Source organism: Gossypium hirsutum, chromosome A01 (genome assembly GCF_007990345.1).
Source record: "Gossypium hirsutum isolate 1008001.06 chromosome A01, Gossypium_hirsutum_v2.1, whole genome shotgun sequence".
Taxonomy (NCBI): domain Eukaryota; kingdom Viridiplantae; phylum Streptophyta; class Magnoliopsida; order Malvales; family Malvaceae; genus Gossypium; species Gossypium hirsutum.
In genome coordinates this window covers 107,789,609-107,796,101 of record NC_053424.1, presented here as the reverse complement: position 1 = coordinate 107,796,101, position 6,493 = coordinate 107,789,609, and positions in this window count along the sequence as shown.

Here is a 6,493-nt window from a genome sequence, read left to right as displayed (position 1 = left end):
AAAAGGTACTCAGGTTTGGCCGTAAGGGCAAGTTGAGCCCGAGATTCATTGGGCCGTACGAAATCTCCGAACGAGTTGGTCTGATTGCGTATAGATTGATTTTGCCCCCTGAGCTTGAAAAGATTCACGACGTCTTTCATGTTTCGATGCTTCGACGCTATCGATCTGATCCATCGCATATAATTAGCCCATCAGAGGTTGAAATTCAAGCCGATATGAGTTATGAAGAAGAACCGATACGTATCCTAGCTCGTGAAGTGAAGGAGTTGCGAAACAAAAGGGTTCCGTTAGTGAATGTGTTATGGCTCAAACATGGGATCGAGGAAGCTACTTGGGAAACCGAGAGCTCGATGAAAGAACGATACCCAAACCTATTTACCGGTAAGATTTTCGAGGACGAAAATTTCTTAAGTGGGGGAGAGTTGTAACAGCCCAAAATTGACCCTAGTCGGGAAGTGGTTTCGGGACCACAAAACCGAGTCAAAAAAATAATTAATTTCCATATTCTATGCTTATTATGTGTGTACATGAGTATGTGGAAGTTTCATTCTCCAATTTTGCCAATTGCATGAGAAATTATTAAATAGGGATTGATATGAGACATGGTGAAAATATGATAGGCTAATTTAAAATGGTCTATTAATGCATGTTGTGAAAATGATGGGTTTGCATGTCAAATTACCCAAAATTTAAGCTAGTGGTTGGCCATGCTATGGGTGGAAACATGTTGGGAACATGTTGGCCTAGTGAGGTATGTAGGAAAAAATAAAATAAGGAATATGGGTAATAAAGAAAGGAAAAACAAAAAAATGAGTGGTTGTTTCCCCCCCCCATTGCCGTGAGCTAAAGAAAGGAAAAGAAAAATTTTGTTCATCCTTTTTCATCCTCTTTTGACCGAAAATTCTAAGGGAGGAGGAAGGAGTTCTTGCTTCATGTTTGGTTTGGAAGAGAATTAGGAGGAAGTTTGGCCATGCATGTAACTAGATTGAGGTATGTTTGATATTATTCTTTGAGATTCATGTATATTTTAAGTTGTAAGTTTGAAATCTACCTAGCCATGGTTCAAACTTTGTTAAATGATGGAGATGATATTCGGCCATGCATGTTACATTCTTGGTTGGTATTTTGATGTTTGATGTTGTGGTGATGAGGCATGAAGATGAGTTAAGATTCGGCCTAGGTGGAGTTTGTGTTAATGCCATTGCATGCTAAATATGAAGCTTGTTAATGATGCATGTGATGGTGGATTGATGATTCTTGAATCTCTTTTTTTTTTAGCATTTTTGAGTGAGCACATATGTGCATTGGTTGCTAGATGGGGAAGAATCGGCTAGCAAGTTGTGTGCTAAGGCCGAATATAATTTTTGTAGGTTAATGAGTAATGCATGTGCTAAATTGATGGAAAGGGAGAGGATGCTTTACTAGTGTATAAATGATATAAAGATTTTAGAAATTATTTTTGGTTAGGTGTATGTATGATTAGGTATATTCGGCCATATGAGTAAATATATAGATGATGTTAAATTTGATTATGTATAATGGGCCATATAGGGTACACATTGTGATATTAACTTTGATTCTCTACAATTGATCAAGTGGGTGATTAGTAAGGGTGATTGCCGAATATACTAACATACATATGCATGTGTAATTGGATTGTAAATATTTAGCAAGGCGGTTAAACTAGTTGATTTATTGATTAAGCTCAAGGAGTTAAAGGAAGAGAATCGAGCAAAGGCAAAGAAAAGATCATCGAGTAGCCGAGTTGGAACCATCTTACCCAACACAAGTAAGTCATTAAGCATATCTTTGGTATTGATTTAAAGGATCGTAATACCTATACCATTGTGTTTAATGAGATGAAATGTATACAAATGTATATGTAAGTAGAGATGAAATTTGTCGAATGTAAAAAGGAAGTGAAGCCTATTGAGTGGCTGGTTTTCGGCACTAAGTGTGCGGGCAATAAGTGTTCACAGTCATGAGATTGGCACTAAGTGTGCGGGTTTAAATTGTACAGCACTAAGTGTGCGAGTTTAAAGTACATGGCACTAAGTGTGCGTGGTTGATTATTAAGCACTATGTGTGCGAACCCAATATATATTTTCTATAAATTATTTACATTAAGGGTGCGACCTTACCGAGTCGATTTTGGACAGCGGAAAAGGTAAGTGTGCGAACTTGAAATGCATGGCACTAAGTGTGCGAGTTTAAAGTACATGGCACTAAGTGTGCGTGGTTGATTATTAAGCACTATGTGTGCGAACCCAATATATATTTTCTATAAATTATTTACATTAAGGGTGCGACCTTACCGAGTCGATTTTGGACAGCGGAAAAGGTAAGTGTGCGAACTTGAAATGCATGGCACTAAGTGTGTGAGTTTAAAGTACATGGCACTAAGTGTGCGCGGTTGATTATTAAGCACTATGTGTGCGAACCCAATATATATTTTCTATAAATTATTTACATGAAGGGTGCGACTTTACCGAGTCAATTTTGGACAGTGGAAAAGGTAAGTACCTTGAGTTCATGGCTAATAGGCGCTATGTTTATATTTGGAGTTGAGCTTGGTAAGTTTTGAACCTATGTGACGATTATAGTTGAAGTCACGTACATAAGGTTCATTGTGGAATAGGTGAAAGTTCGTTTAATTGTATGATTATAACGAAAATAAAATGATGTATGAAAGGCCAATGTAGGACTTGGTATGAGATTGAACCATAGGGTTTAAGGAACTATGGTACAGTTTGGTATGGATGGAGTACTTAACCTCATTTCATTGTTTCCTGTTGTGATAATTTTATTAATGGATGGTTGTGGAATGCTTATGGCTTACTGAGTTATATACTCATTCGGTGTTTGCTTGTCACCTATTCTAGGTTTCTTGGACTCGTTTCTTTTTGCGTGATCGTGCCGTCGTCGAAGTCATCACACCGGCTAGCAAGTTTTGGTACTTTCTTCTTAGTCGGCTTAGGAGAACATTTCGGCATGTATAGGCTATTATGTTGTGTTTGAACTTTGGTATGTAAACTTTTAGCCATGCGAAAATGGCATAAATGTTCGGTTGGGTTTGGTTTCATAACGTTAGGTCGTAAATCTTGATAATTCGACCTTTTTATGCCATATGTCATGGTTGATTATTTTGGTGTTAAAATTCATAATATGGCAATAGTGTAGTAGGGGGATGTTTGACAATGATTAGCCTTTGGCATGGCTAGTCATGATCATAATTTGTGATATGTATGACGAATTACTAGTTAGATCAAGGAGAAATCACGAAATGGGCATAGTTGCTTTCGTAACAGATGCTGGCAGTAGCAGTGACGTGGGATTGAAAAATCACTAAAAATAGTAGGAGTGGAATTAATTGATGAATAAATTATGTATTCAAAGCTCGATGAGTCTATTTTCATATAGAAGCAACAAAAAGATCATATGGACAGTATGTTAAGAGATATTCAGGTTCTCGTGAGACAGGGCCAGAACGGTTTCTGGATTCCCTGTTCCGACTTTGGAAATTCATTATAAATTAACCAGAGACAATTAGGAGTCATACCATATATGGATAGATTCCTCTCTGAGTCTAGTTTCTATAGAAACAAACGGCATCAGTATTGAAGCTCTGTTCAGGGAGATATCCAGGTCGTAATGCGCAAAGGTCAGTGTAGTCGATCCCTGTAACATGGGAGACTTTGACTAATAAACTGTACTAATTTGCCCGACCAAAAATTCTAGAAAAAAATATGTAGATGGAATATGAGTCTGGTTTCAGGGAAAAATCACGAAACTGATTTTCGAGTTGTGAAACTCAAGATATGATTTTTAAAGCGACTAGTACGCAGATTGGCAGTGTCTGAGAAATATTTTTATAAAGGGTTTAAAGTCTGTTAACACCTCGTGTTCGACTCCGGTGTTGGTTTCGGGTTCGGGGTGTTACAATGAGATCTACGTATGTGAGTGGAAGTGTGGTCGCTTCTAGGAGCTCAAGGGCTTGCCTTTGACAGCGCTCATGAAAAGAGGACACAGACACATGGCCATAATAGTGTCCCTAGATACTATGCATTGACCGATGTTGAAATCATTGTGTGAGATATGTTCGGTTAATCAAATGGAATAGTTTGTTCAAAGCTTAGTCTACCATGCAATTTCGATTAACTTTAACATGTTTTCACTAAGTGAATGTTCAATTGTAAGATACCTTCATTTATGCAAATTGATTTCCAAGAATATCAAAATTTAAAATATTTTGAAAAGATTTTAGATTTTGGAAAATTTTCAAATATTTATAGTGTTCCAATAACTATAAATGAATAGGTGTAATTAATAAAAAGATTATGTTATTTGGTGTTTTGAAAAAGAATTATAACTATTTAAATAAAATTATTTGAATAATTATGTGTTTATTTTAAAGACATTATTATTCAGAAAGACACCTATTAATGAAAGATGTCTCTATGAAGAGACATGAAAATTCCTATAAATAGGAATGAGATTTCATTTGCAAAATAATACTAACAAATTCTAATATTCTTTCTTTCCTTCCTTCATTTTCTAATATTATTAGATTATTCTATAAAGTATTACTGCAAAAATCCTTTATAGAAATTGAGTTTCTTGCCATACATTGCTTAGTGTGTAGTAGGCTATTCTCGTCAGTGCAAAACGCAAATAGTCATTGGCTTCATTGTATCCTCGAGGTTAATTTGCTTGAAACTCGTTTGCACACCGAAGATAGGTAGGGGCGAATATAACCTTAAAGATAGTGGCTTGATACACGCCTTGGAGCCTTGTCCTATTTCTTCTTCTGTTCAAGTTTCGTTCGTGTGCTCGAGAGTTTCCTCACTGAAGATTTGTACTAACAGGGTGTTCCCTTACTGCAAGTCATTGGTGCAGGTAGATGAAACCTGGTTTTATGGCAAATACATGCAAATACTCTTGATTGCAATTGCACAAGACGACAACTGGAGTGTACTTCCCATCGCTTTTGCCATCATGGAGAGTGAGAACTTCGAGTCTTAAGAATTTTTCTTGTCAAATCTGCGAAGGCACATTATCAAGCAAGACAACATTTGTCTCATCTCGGACAGATCGAAGGGACTACTTGTTGAGGTGAGACGTTCGAGGGTTCCGTGGAGATTCGTTTATTGCATCTCATACATCGTGTCAAACTTTCACAGAGATTATAAGAATAATGAATGGCGTAGAGAAATCGTGACCATGAGTAAAAAACACTATTCCAAAATTGATTTGTTCATATTTTATTTTTTTGATCTATTTGTATTTTTTTCAAGATTTTTCAATTTGTATTTTTAAATTTATTTTTCTAAATTTGTATTGTTTCAAGATTACATACGCATGATATGAGTTAGAACTGCGAAGATTCAGGTTAAAGTTTGCGAGACTTGAAGCTCAGATGAACTCGTTACTCAAAAATCGTCGTCTCCGGCAATGGTTGGGTAGAATGGAAAACTGAAAGTGGATTCAAAGTTACAATGGTGGGTTTCGATATGATCAAATGATGACCAATCTCGTAGAGGTGGTTAACTCAGTCTTGAGGCGTACACGACATCTGCCAATTTCTATTGTTTTATCGACAACATTCTATATGCTGGCCACGTTTATGCCAAGGATAGGGCTGAGACAAGTAAAGCAGATAGAGGTTGGGCACGTATACGTTGAGGCTGTCCGAAAGGCCATGATAGTAAACACGAAGAGGGCATTGCGGATGAGCGCAGAACTATATTCGCACGACTTGGAGACTTTCAAGGTTCAAGAGTACATCGATTGTAACACCCCCTTACCCGAGACCATCACCGGAGTCGAGCATGAGACATTACTAAACTTATTTTAGCATTTAAACAAGTTCAAACAATTCTTGTAGTAAATTGTCTATCTACGTCATAGTTGCTAAAAAAATCATATCTCGAGTTACAAAACTCAAAATCAAATTCTGTAAATTTTTCCTAAAACTAGAATCATGTATCTACTTAATAATTTTTTCTAGAGTTTTTTGGTAAAGACAATTAGTACAGTTTATTAGTTAAATTCTCCCCTGTTTCAGGGTTCGGCTACTCTAACCCCTGTGCACTACGAATCAAATTTCTTCCTGTACAGAGATCCAATGACCATGTCGTTTTTTTATCCTAAAAATATACTAAATAAGGAATCCATACATATAAAGTGTGAGTCCTAATTATTTTTACAAAATTTTTGATGAATTTCTAAAGTCAGAACAGGGAATCCAGAAATTGCTCTGACCCTGTTTCACCAAAACGTTAATATCTGATAAAATAAAACTCTTTTACCTATTTTGTTTCTTCCACATGAAAATAGATTCATTAAGATTCAATTCCATATTTTATTAATCATCTAATTCTATCTATACTATTTTTAGTGATTTTTCAAACTCACGTCACTGTTGCTGTGTGATTATGTTTTATAGCCAATTTCACCATTTTATGGATTTCCATAGATTAGTTAGCACATAAAA